The sequence below is a fragment of the Cynocephalus volans genome, chromosome 5, assembly GCF_027409185.1.
Source record: "Cynocephalus volans isolate mCynVol1 chromosome 5, mCynVol1.pri, whole genome shotgun sequence".
NCBI classification, from domain to species: domain Eukaryota; kingdom Metazoa; phylum Chordata; class Mammalia; order Dermoptera; family Cynocephalidae; genus Cynocephalus; species Cynocephalus volans.
The window spans coordinates 110,557,393-110,570,357 of record NC_084464.1 but is presented as its reverse complement, the minus strand read 5'-3'; the positions used below and the strand labels follow the sequence as shown (position 1 = coordinate 110,570,357).

Sequence of the window (12,965 nt, the reverse complement as noted above, 5' to 3'; positions counted from 1 at the left end):
AGGCGCGACCATTCATCACGTAGTTATTGAGCAGCTACTACGTTCCCCGTAGGAGGGGGACAAAAGCGAGTTTGCCTTTCATGTACAGGCGAGCAGCGACCGCAGAGTTATCAATCAGTCAGCAGGTGAGGGGGGCGATGCCAGCTTGGGGGGAGGGGCGGGGTGTCGCCATGCCTCTTAAAATGAGATGGACTTGCCGGTGTAACACATTTTTTAAAAAGATATTTAAGTACTTTGTATTAACCCTGTCATTGGGGAAGCGGCAGTGATTTTCAAAAATACGAAAACATAAAGACAAATGGTAGGATTAACGTTGTCACCGGTCTAAACACCACGTAGGGAGGGACGGGAGTTCATCTCTTTTTCTCTCCTCTCAAAATAGGAGAAGGAATGCAGAGGGCTCTTCAACTGACACTGAGAGGAGCGGGAAATTCCTTTCACAATAACAATCCACGCATTCCCCAGCCCACAAGCCTCTGCTGTAAACTGGGTTGGCAGTGGTTGCATACAAGACACCCCAGTCCTTATGGGCGGTACATTCTTCGGGGAGGACTGGCTTCCAAAGTGAGTGGACAGGGAAGAGGGACCATGTGCTGGTGTAAGGGCAGTCATATGTTGGGTGGAGGGCTTAAGCCATGTGCTAACAGATGGTATTGCAAGATGTTTATCCCAGGTGTTTCTTTTGGGGAAGAGGAGGGGCTCCTGCTCTTGGATCTGTAGGCACTTGTGTGCTCTACAGCTGGTGAAGTGACTTTATGGAAGTGTTGACATCTTCAATAGCCAGGCTGTAGTGTGGAGTCCCTCCAAAGGCATCTGGCTAGTGTTTTGGCACCCCTCTGTGTGGGCACAGTGAGAGGGGAGCTCTGATGCCAGGCACTGAATCTACGAAGGCTCAGTGAGAGGAGTGAAGCAAATCTGGGGAAAGGAATCAGGGCTGGAGGCAGAGACCTAGGCATAGATAGCCGGGAAGCGACAGCAGGAGACAGACCCGCTGGCAGAATCCAACCTGGACTCCTTTTCAACCACGTTTTAAAGCTGTAAATTTCTGATGATCTTCTGTGTGCCAGACTGTGAGCTTTTCCAGATTTCTGTTGAATCAAAGGCTGTGAAAATCAAGGGCAAATATTTATCTAAAGATGTCACAACTTTGAATTGCAATAATAACTTATCTGTTAATCTCAGATGGAAATCTAGAACAGCTGTTGCTCTATTGTGTATTTTGAATTCCCAAAAGATAAACTTGGGAATCAACATTTTTCTTCCACCAATTCTCATTACGCTTTCTTTTAGTGATGGCTTTGCAAGTTCAAACCAAATAAATGACAGGAACGTTAGCTTGTTATGAAAGTTATTAAAGCGTGCCAAGAAATAATAAAGCATTTGACCTTTATTGGCAAGTGTGACAATGCTGAGTGTGTCCATGCCAGCAAAAGTTGTGTAAAGGTGTAAAGACAGATTTTGCATTAATAGGAAGAAAAAAAAAATAAAGTACGAATCACCGAAGAAACTTCCAAATTGAAGGAATATGTAGGTTTAGACAGAATTGATGACAGTCTCTATTGTCTATTAATAGAAAGCTTATGACCACAGCTTCTAAGAATACCCAGCACAATTGCATATTATTTCTGTTTTACACATGAAGGTCTTCAGAGAGGGGACCCTGGGTGATTTTGATAAGGTCTATACATGAAAGGGGTGAGTGACATCCTAGTATCAGGCCTTTCAATCACTCACTCTAGTTGACTTTCAAGGCCTTGAATATTACTCTCTGTCTTTTAGAAAGAAGACTTATTTTAGATTTTCTTGAAGTGGACATCATTAAAGGAAAGAAACTCCTGGAGATCTGATTATAACTAAACTATTTTTTTTTTCTCTTACACTTGCAGGCTGAGCAAACACTGCTGGAAAGGGAGTATGATGATCTTGGTACTCCCAGGCTTAGGTTGCCAGAAAAATACAGAAATCTGACTTCTGATAATGGCAGAGCAGGGGCACATATAGCACTAGATCTAGAATATTAGTCATGAGCCAAAAAGAAGGCACTCAATCCAGAGGTCGACTAGATTTAAATCATTAAGAGACTAGATTTTCTACTGGCTTTTCCTTCAGCAGGAAAAGTAGAGAAGACATAGGCTGAGTCTCAGTGTCTGGCCACAATCCCAGAAATAACAAACACTGAACAATTGATTGTCAAATGTATCATACATATAAAATACTGCATGAGTGTATCTGTACAATCAAAAGAATGAAATAAAATGAATACTCACATCCTAGCAGCTACGTTAAAAGAATAGAATCTTAGTAACAGTAAGAAGACCTCTTTGTGTCCTCTTGGATGGTGTATTAGTCTGTTTATGTTGCTTATAACAAAGTACCTGGAACTGGGTACTTTGTAAGAAAGTGAAATTTATTACTTAACAGTTTCCGAGGCTGGGAAATCCAAACAAAGTCCAGGGAACACACCTGGTGCGGGTCTTCTTTGGTGGTGACTGTACAGCAATGCAGGAGTCTCACATGGCAGAAAATGGTGGAGCAGAGAGAGAGAGATGCTCTTTTCTCATGTTCTCTTTTTTTAAAGCCCTCAGAACTGCATCCCCGACCACCATTATTAATCCATTCACTATGGCACAGTACTACAATCTAATCACTTCTTCAAGGCCCTGCCCTTCAATTACCATAATAGGACTTCTCACCCTCTTTACACTGTCACAGTTCAGACTAAGTTTTGGGGGGACATTCAACCCAAGGCAGATGGAATCTTCCCTCCCCACCAACACACACCAGAGGTAATCACCACCCAAAATTGTGTTTTATTCGTTTGTTTGCTTTTTAAAATAATTTTACTGCTTTTGTATGTATCCCTAAAACAGTGTGAAGTTTTGCTTTCTTTTTGAACTGCATATAAACAGAAGCATACATTATATAGTCTTCAGTGATTTGTTTTTTCTCCCAACAGTATGTTTAATGTTGGTATTAAATTAATTGTGGTATATTCACACAATGTGGTTTCTTCATTCTCATTGTTGTATAGTATTCCACTGTGGGAACAGGACACAAGTGATTAATCCCCACTATTATGAAGGCACATTTGGGTTCTTCCTTTCTCTATCTCTTTTGCAATTACGAACAGTGCTGCTCTGAGCATCTTTAGTGCATGCCTCCTGGTATACAGATGCAAGAGTATCTCTGGCATATAAACCCAGGAGAAGAATTGCCTTTCTTACTCATTTTTGTCAAGTGCTATCAAATATTACCCCAAATGGTTGTAATAATTCACACTCCTACCAGGAGGCAGTGAGTTATTGTACTCCCCACCCTTGTCAACACTTATTCTTGACTTATTTTAAAATTGTTATTCAGATGGGAGAAATATCTCTTTGTGGTTTTAATTTACATTTCTCTGATTACTAATAGGGCTGAGCATTTTTCAGGTGTCTGTGGGCCATTTGCATTTTCTTTTTTATGAAATACCTGTTTGTGACTTTTGCACATTTTCCTATTAGGTTGTTTTTTCCCTTTGATTCATTGGCGCTTTAAAAAATCTATTTTGGATACTAATCCTTTGTCTCAATTATACATATGGCAACTATCAGCCTGCCCCCATTTAGTAATTGTCTCCTCTGTTTCAAATGTCTTTTGATGAATCAAAGTTTTAGTTTTATGTGGTAGAATTTATCAACATTTTCCTTCATGAGTTGCTATTTTTGGTCTTGTTTTAGAAACCCTTACCTATTGTAAGATTGTAATGGTATTCTCCTAAATTGTTTTTTTAAAGGTTTAGTCTTACCTCCTACATCTAAGTCTTCAGTTCAACTAGAATTGATTTTTGTGTATGATGTAAAAGTAAGGTTCCAATTCAGTTTTTTTTTTACAATTACTTAATAAATTTTTCTAGTACCACTGATTGATCTTTACTTTATCTCTAGTACCCACTCTGTTATAAAACCAAGTCTGTACATATTCATTGGTTTGTTTACAGGTTCTCTATCATATTCCTATGCCAATATCCCACTGTCTTACTTACTGTAGCTTATATAGTAAGTCTTGATATCTGGGAGGGAAATTCTCCTTACCTTGTTTTTGTTCTTAGGGAGACTTGGTTATTTTTGAACTTTTGCTGTTCCATTTCAATTTTATTTATTTATTGAATCATAATCGATTATACATATTTTGGGAGTTCAATATTGACGTATGTTGATCAAATCAATATTATTAGCATATACGTTATTACAAATCATATTTATTCTTTCTGCCCCTTATCTAACCTCTCCCCATCCTCATCTCCCTCTCCCCTCCCACCTCTGATAAGCCTAGCTTTCTTCTCTCCCTCTGAAAGAGTAATGGTTACTCTGTTGATTTGTTGCCTAGGTGATCTGTCCAGTGCTGAGAGAGGTGTGCTCAGGTCCCCCACTATCACTGTAGAGTAGATGCTTCTTCTGTCACTCTGGAGTGGGCTTTGTGGAGAGAGACATCCTCTTCTTTTCTTTGGTCTCTGCTGGTGACTGTCCTTGTGTCCATGCACTCGAGTGGCTGGAGGGCCATCTGCATGGTGGTTGTGGCGTCTAGGGAGGCTTGGTCATTACTGAGCTGAAAGCAGATGTCAGGGGTGTGTGGCTGGAGCCCTCAGCCCCTCACTGCCCCAGCTCAGGAGCCCAGGGTGTTTCCTGCAGTGGCTTGGTGGTCATCACTGGGCTGGTTGTGGGTGTTGGGGGACATGGCTGAGGCCCCTGGCTCTCCCTGCTCCCTGCCTTGTAGGCCCAGGGGGCTTCCAGTCCTTTCAGGTTTTATAGGTGTTCTTTGCTGAAGTGAGTCCTTTACTAGTTAATATCAAACTTTGTCTCTGGTCTGTGGGTATTTTGTTTTTCTTTCAATTCTGTGTTGGATTATTCGCTGTTTCCACTTGTTAAACTCTGCACTGGAAATAATTTGTTGTCCTTTGCTTACTTCTAAACTGGGGGAACTTCCTGTGGGGACCAGCACTTGAGCCCTGTAGTTGAGCTAAATTGCAGCTCTGCTGCTGATTCCCTGGGGAAGGCTTTTTGTGCAGCTCAGGTTTTAGTGGTTGACTTTGTAGGTACTTCTGGGTCTCGTGAGATCCAGTGCCCCTGGGTTGTGTAGAAACTTTGGTCTGAGCCTGAGTCTTTTCAGCAAACTGCTCCCCCTGCAGATCTGTATTCCTGACCAGTCTCCACTGAGTGGTCCTGCTCTGATTGGGACTAACTTTCCATGCTGTGGCCCAATGTTCCCCTGGTGGGTCCATTCCCTACCTCTCACACTCCAAACACTTCCCATGGGGCAGACCATGCACAGGTCCCTTGTGATGACTCACCAGCCTCTGAGTGGCTCCTTTTTTCAGTTGTTGTGGCTCCCCGCTCCTATGTGGGTCCATGGGAACCCTATTAGTGATCTTGCTGGCCTGGGGGCCACCAAGGACCTCTTCTCCCCTGTCGCCTCCAAGTAACTTCATTGGAAGAGCACAGCTGTGGCTTTTGCCAGCTCTTGCTCTGTGTGCTCAGCAGCTCCAGACTTGAAGCAGCTAGGATTCAAAATGGAAAAAGTAACCTTTTCTTTTGCTCATCATGGCTTCTCCTGCCTTCATGCCCTCCATAGGTCTCTACTCCTCTACCCCTGAGCTCTAGCGGCCCCAGCTTGGCTGTCATTGCTTTCTAATAGTTGTAAATTGGTTGATTTGTGGGAATGATGCTGGGAACCATCTATTCTGCCATCTTGACTGGAAGGGGCAAGTCAAGTCCCCATTTCAATTTTAGAATTAGCTAGTCAAGTTCCATGAAAAAATATTGTTGGGCTTTTCATTGGAACTGGATTTAATCACTATGGGGAGAATTGACATCTTCATGCTACTAAAGCTTCCTGCTATCAACTTGATATTTCTCCATTCACTTGTCAATCTTTAATGTTTTTTTAATAAGGTATGATTTTTCTTTATAAGGAGGTGCACAACTGCTATGGATTGAATGTTCCCCCAAACTAACTGAAGCTTAATCCCTACTGTGACTGTTGAGGGTGGGAAATCCTATTATGGTAATTGAAGGGTAGGACCTTGAAGAGGTGATTAGATTTTGAAGACCATGCCCTAGTAAATGGATTAATCCATTGATGTTTAATAGTAGCCATGGGTGTGGTTCTGAAAGCTTGAAAAGGAGAGCCAGTGAGAAGGTTAGCTCTGTCTTGCTTCTGCCTTTCTCACAGTGTGATACCCTGCATTGCTGAAGTCACCACCAAATAAGACCCTCACCAGATGTATTCCCTGGAGTTTGGGCTTCCCGGCCTCCAAAACTGTAAGCAATAAATATTACTTCTTTACAAATTACCCAGTTCCAGGTATTTTGTTGTAAGCAACAGAAATCGACTTTACAACTTATACAAAACAAGTTTTGTTAGATTTATACCTAGATTTATTACATATTTTTGCTATTATAATGACATTCCTTTTAAAGTTATTTTTTCTTATTGTTTTTGCTGAATGAAAATGTATATTGGTTGAAAAACCCTTTTATTAATTCTAATAATTTACCTGTAGTTTCTTTTGTGCTTTTTGTGGCCCATAATATCATGTGCAAATATCACAGTTTTATCTTTCTTTTTAATCCTTTAACCTTTAGTTTATTTTCTGTTTTTGTCACACTATACAGGCTAGGACTTTAAGTACAATATTGAATAACACTTGGTGATGGCAGTAACTTTGCATTTTCTCTAATATTAAGGGGAAGCATATGATTTGGGGTGCATATAAGTGTATAGAATTGGTATATTTTCTAGGTGAATTAGGTAGAAATCTTTTTTATTGCTAGTAATGCTTTGGTCATAGTCTATCTTAAAAATGTTCATGTAGCCCTGCCATCTTTCTTCTATTAATATTTGGTTTTTCATCCTTTGACTTTCAACATTTCTATGGCTTCATGTTTTAAAAGTCTTTTGTAAACAGTATATAGCTGGTTTTAAAACATTTAATCTGACAATCTGTCATTTAACTGGAGTCTTTAGTACATTTATATTTTTGTAAGTACTGATATTCTTGGATTTATTACTACCATCTTTTTTCTTTTTAAAAAATTTCTTTTTTTCCTTTTTAAAAAATTTACTACTATCATCTTTTTGGTGATTTTTATTTCTATTTTTTGTCCCTTTCTTTTTGCCTTCTTTTGCATTGATTGAAAATTTTTCCCCCTCGCAGTTCAATTTCACCCTGTTCCTATTTGAAGGTTATATTCTTTCTTTTTTTTTTTTTTAAAGATGACTGGTAAGGGGATCTTAACCCTTGGCTTGGTGCTGTCAGCACCAGCTCTCCCAAGTGAGCCAAGTGGCCATCCCTATATAGGGATCTGAACCCATGGCCTTGGTGTTATCAGCACCACACTCTCCCAAGTGAGTCCAGAGGCCGGCCCTGAAGGTTATATTCTCTCTCTCTCTTTTTTAAGACTAATCAAGTGCAATAGTGAGAAGGGGGGAACACTAGAACAAGGAAGTTATGCTCTTTATGTGTGTCTTCTTTTAGTGGTTACCTATTTTATTATTTTCGGTTAACAAAGTTGATCAGTATCTTTCCTCCTCCTGAACGATATGAGAACCTTAAAAATCTTTATATAGTATCATCTTTTTCTAGTTCTGGGATCCAGTTCTAGCTTAATCCCTTTCCCCCACTAATTAGATAGTATTATTCTTCATACAATCAAAATTTATTTTATTTAGATTTACCCACATATTTGCCTATATCTTTGATAATTATTCTTTTTTATTTTAAACCTTCCATCCAGAAAGGTTTCTATTCCTTCTTTCTGAAGTACATCCTTTATCATTTTCTTTAGTGAGAGTCTGCCGGTGCTAAAGTCTTCTTAATTTTTGGCTAACTGAAAATATCTATATCTTACCCTCATTCTTTTTTTTTTTTTTTTTTTTTTTTTTTGTGGCAGCTGGCCAGTTCAGAGACCCAAACTCTTGATCTTGGTGTTACAAGGTGGCACTCTATCTAACTGCGCTAATCTGCCAACCCTTATCCTCATTCTTGAAAGACTGAGAATATAGTTCTAGATTAATAGTTATTTCTCTCAGCATGTTGATGATATGATTTCACTGTCTTGCTGTTATTGTTGCTGTCGAAAAGTTAGTATTCAGTCTAAGGCTGCACCTTCCGAGGTCATCTGTCTTTCCTCTCTACTTTTAAGGGTTTTTTTTTTCCCCTGTATTGGAGTTTTTTGTTTTGTTTCATTTTGGTTTTACAATAATAGCTGTACATGTGGATTTCTCTTTGTTTATCCTGCTTGGGATGCACTTGGCTTTTTGGATCTGAGGATGGGTGTCCTCAACAACTTTGGAAAATTCTCAATTATTATCTCATTTGAAATTGCCTCCTTTCAGGCCCTGCCTGGGGGCCCGGGTCATGGAGCCAGGGACCGGACCCCTCCCCCCCACAACCAGGCATACTGCCAGTGCCAAGAAGCATGCCAAAAACATCACATCCATGTGGGTGGCCCACCACAGCCACCACAGTAACCACAGCTCCCGTGAAAGTGGCTAGACGCCACACCCACCAAGCAGATGGTCCACCAGCCACTGGAGTGCATTGACACGAGGAGAGTCACCAGCAGAGACCAAAGAAAAGAAGAGGACATCTCTCTCCACAAAGCCCATTCCAGAGTGACAGAAGAAGCATCTGCTCTATGATAAGAGTGGGAGACTTGAACACACTTCTCAGCACTAGACAGATCATCTAGGCAACAAATGAACAGAGTAACCATTATTATTTCAGAGGGAGAGAAGAAATCTAGGGTTATCAGAGGTGGGAGGGGGGAGGGAGAAGGGGATCGAGAGAGACTGGGCAAGGGGCATAAAGAATAAGTACAATTTGTAATAATATACATACTAATAATATCGATTTGATCAACATATGTCAGCATTGAATCCCAAAATATGTATAATCAATTATGATTCAATAAAAATAAAATAAAATAAAATAAAGAAATTGTCTCCTTCCTTACTCTATTATCTCCTTCATAAACTCTGACTAGAAATTATAACTCTTAACATGTTTTTCATATTTTCCATCTCTGTTTCTGGACTGTATTCTGGATAATGTCTTTTGAATTTATTTTCCACTTCACCAATTCTCTTCTCTACCTGGCCTAAACAGCTGTTTAAATGCCTCCCTTCCCCCATTTAAAAAATGAATCATTTTATTTTTCATTTCCTGAAGTACTGTTTGGTTCCATTTCAGATCTGCTTGGGTGTTCCTTTTGTAAGAACCCAAATGCCCCAAGGGATCACACCCTGATCACATAAGCCCTTCTCGGCCGCACCCCATCATGGTGCTGGTTTCCCTTCTCTTCCGCATTCTCCTTCCCGCCGGTGTGAATTCCACGCCAATCAGCTCCCCCCCAAGCCCCATGCGGTATGCTAAATAGGGATTGTATTTTAAACCAATCAGCTTTCCCTTAAAGCCCTATATATATGTGTGTGTGCCGCCTAATAAACAAGCTCTCTCTGGTGGATCGGTGGATCGTCAACTGGTGTCGACTCGTCCTTTCACCTCATTCTCTTATCCCTTGCTAATATTTTCAAGCTCCTCTTTTATTTCATTAAGCATATGAATTTGTATTTGGTAAGTAATAATGTCAATATTTGATATCCTTGAGGGACTGCTTTTGTTGTCCGTTGCTTGCTTCTTTTAGTTCACTTAATGGTGCCATGTTTTCTCCTAGATTTTGAGAAGTTTGTCTTCTGTGAGCTTCTCATTTGTCTTGGCACTTTATCTGGGGATTCTTAGAGGCCAGGGTTGAAGATGAACTTGTGCAGAAAAGATTTGCATTTGCTCTTTTTGGTCAAATCACCTGGTTGTACTACTAACTTGGGATCCTTTTATATTGAAATACCCTATTATTAGGGTAAAATTTTTTCTAGATAACATAGATGGTATGAATCCAGATAGAAAATTTGTGTGAGATCTAGTTATGGTTTCACATTCTTAGGGGAGATTTTTTTCCCTCTCCTCCCAACATCAACATCAAGATAGAAAAATGTCTTTGTTATAGAACCCCCTCATCAAGGCCAAAGTTACTTATTTTTATTTATCTTTATACTGAGGATGTAGCCCTTTGTTGTTCCAGCTTTATCCAAGGATTCTCCTAAAAAGGTCCCCCACCTTGGGTAATCCCTTAGCATGATCTCAGAGTTGAGATTCAATGTCTACAGAGTCTGATAAAAACTCTCAGGATGAAAGCTGGCTTTAGAACTTGCTTACCAAAAAAAAAAAAAAAAAAAAAAAAAAAAAAAAGAACTTGCTTACCTACCAGGCTTCTTGCTTTCATTTTATCTGTCTATCTATCTATCTATCTATCTATCTATCTATCTATCTATCTATCTATCTATCTATCTATCATCTATCTATCTATTTATTTATTTTTTCGTGGCTGGCCTGTACAGGGATCTAAACCATTTACAGGTTCCAGTCAAGATGATGGAATAGACAGTTCCCAGTGTCACTCTCTCCCACAAATCAACCAATTTACAACTATAAAAATGTAAGATCAGACAATCTGGGGCGGCTGGAGCTCAGAGGAAGAGGAGGAGAGACCTACGGAGTTCATGAAGGTGGGAGAAACCACAATGAGAGAAAGAAAAAACTGCTCAGAGTGTTTCAGGCTGTGGCTGCTTTAAGGCTCAAGCTGATGAGCGCATGGAGCAGGAGCCAACAGAAGCCACAGCTGTGCCCTTCAGATGGAGTTACTTGGAGGCAGCAGGGGAGAAGAGGGCCTTGGCAGCCCCCAGGACAGCAAGACCACTAATAGGGTTCCCATGGACCCACGCAGGAGTGAGGAGCCAGAACAACTGAAGAAAGGGAGCCATTCAGAGGGCAGTGAGTCATCGCAAGGGACCAGCGCAGGACCCGTCCCATGGGAAGTGTTTGGAGCACGGGCTGTGGGGGAGACGGGCCCACTGGGAGAACACTGGGACACAGCAAGGACAGCCGGTCTGCCTCCCATTCAGCGCAGGACCACTCAGAGGAGACTGGTCGGGAATGCAGAATTGCATGGGGTGCAGTTTAATGAAAAAACTCAGGCCCAGATCAGAGTTTCTACACAACCCAGGTGCACCGGGTGTCTGGAGAGCCAGAAGTACCTATAAGGTCAACCATTAAATGCTGAGCAGCACCAAAAGCCTTCCCTAGGGAATCAGCAGCAAAGTAGCAATTTAGCTCAACCACATAGTTCAAGTACTGGTTCCCACAGGAGGTTCCCCCATTTTGGAAATAAGCAAAGGACAAAAAATAAGTTCTGGTCCAGGCACACTACCAGTGCCTTGGGGCCTGCCTGTGAACCGGGGGCTTGGAGTCAGGGACCAGACCCCACTCCCACATCCAGGCACAGCACACCAGTGTCTTGGGGCCCATCCAGGAACCTGAGTCATGGAGAGGGGATCGGACCCCCCTTCTACAACCAGGCATGCTATGCCAGCACCTTGGGGCCTACTCAGTGACCTGAGGTATGGAGCTGGGGACCGGACCCTCTTCCCACAACCAGGCACACTGTGCCAGCACCTTGGGGCTCACCCGGTGACCCGAGATATGGAGCCGGGGACTGGATCCCCCTCCCACAACCAGACACACCATGCCAGCACCTCGGGGCCCATCTGGGGACCCGGGGCATGGAGAAGGGGATTGGACCACCTTCCTACAACCAGGCACACTGCGCCAGTGCCTCAGGGCCTGCCTGGGGACCAGAGGTATGGAGAAGGGGACCAGACACATCCCACAAAAAGGCACACCAACGGCGCCAAGGAGCAAGCCAAAAACGTCACCTCCGTGTGGGTGGCCCACCACAGCCACCACATAACCATGGCTGCCACGAAAGTGGCTAGATGCCACAACCACCACACAGATGGTCTACCAGCCACTGGAGTGCATTCACACAAAAGAGTCATGTCTCTCTCTGCAAAGCCCATTTCAGAGCGACAGAAGCATCTGCTCTGTGATGATACTGGGGGACCTGATCACACCTCTCAGCATTGGACAGATCATCTAGGCAACAAATTAACAGAGTAACCATTATTCTTTCAGAAGAAGAGAAGAAATCTAGGGTAACTAGAGGATGGAGGGGGGAAGGAGTGGGGGAAGGGGAGACAAGGGGCATAAAGAATAATTACGATTTGTAACAATATATATGCTAGTAATATTGATTTGATCAAGACATGTCAATGTTGAACCTCAAAAATATGTATAATCAATTTTGATTCAGTAAATAAAATAAATAAAAATTAAAAATTAAAAAAACCCATTTACCTTGGTGTTATAACACTACTTGGTAAACGGAGAGCTCACTTTCATTTATTTTTGGGGATCTGAAAATCTCTTCCTTTTGTCTTATTAGCTCAGCAATTCATTTAAAAGGATGTTTTAAAAACATTTTTTCCAGAGGCCGAGAGCTAACCCTGTGGCTACCGACATGGAAAGTCTGTACTGAGTCCCCTTCTTAGTGCTCGAATGTCCCAACCTGAAGCTGAAGAAGCCACCCTGCGTGCACATGCCATCGGTGTACGCTCTGGTGGGGTGTGTTACTTCCTCATCACCAGAGGAATAATTTATGATGTTATTATTGAACCTCCAAGTGTTGGCTCTATGACTGATGAACAGGGACATCAGAGGCCAGTAGCTTTCCTAGCCTGCAGGGGCCATCCAGTAGGTTAGAGTGCCTTTTGAGAAGAAATCAATGAATACTGGATTTGCTCCCGTTAATGAAGTTTTTAAAGGGCGTACCAATCCTCTAATATGAAATGTGGAAAAGAATGAAGAGCAGCAGTAAGAAGTATCTAGTGAAAACACAGGAAGCATGTCAAAGCTTGGACTAGAAATTCTTCTTGGAATCAAAGGGACAAGTTTATCACAGTATTTTTTCCTGCTGACCTATACTGGCATACCAACGATGTTGAGTGGCATTTTCTTCTTAGTTTTTCAC

General features: G+C 41.7%; 1 pseudogene; it reads left to right on the top strand.

Annotated features, from left to right (window-relative positions):
* The first annotated feature begins 12,455 nt into the window (after positions 1–12,455).
* On the top strand, positions 12,456–12,697 carry LOC134377753 (oligosaccharyltransferase complex subunit OSTC-like; annotated as a pseudogene).
* The last annotated feature ends 268 nt before the right edge of the window (positions 12,698–12,965 follow it).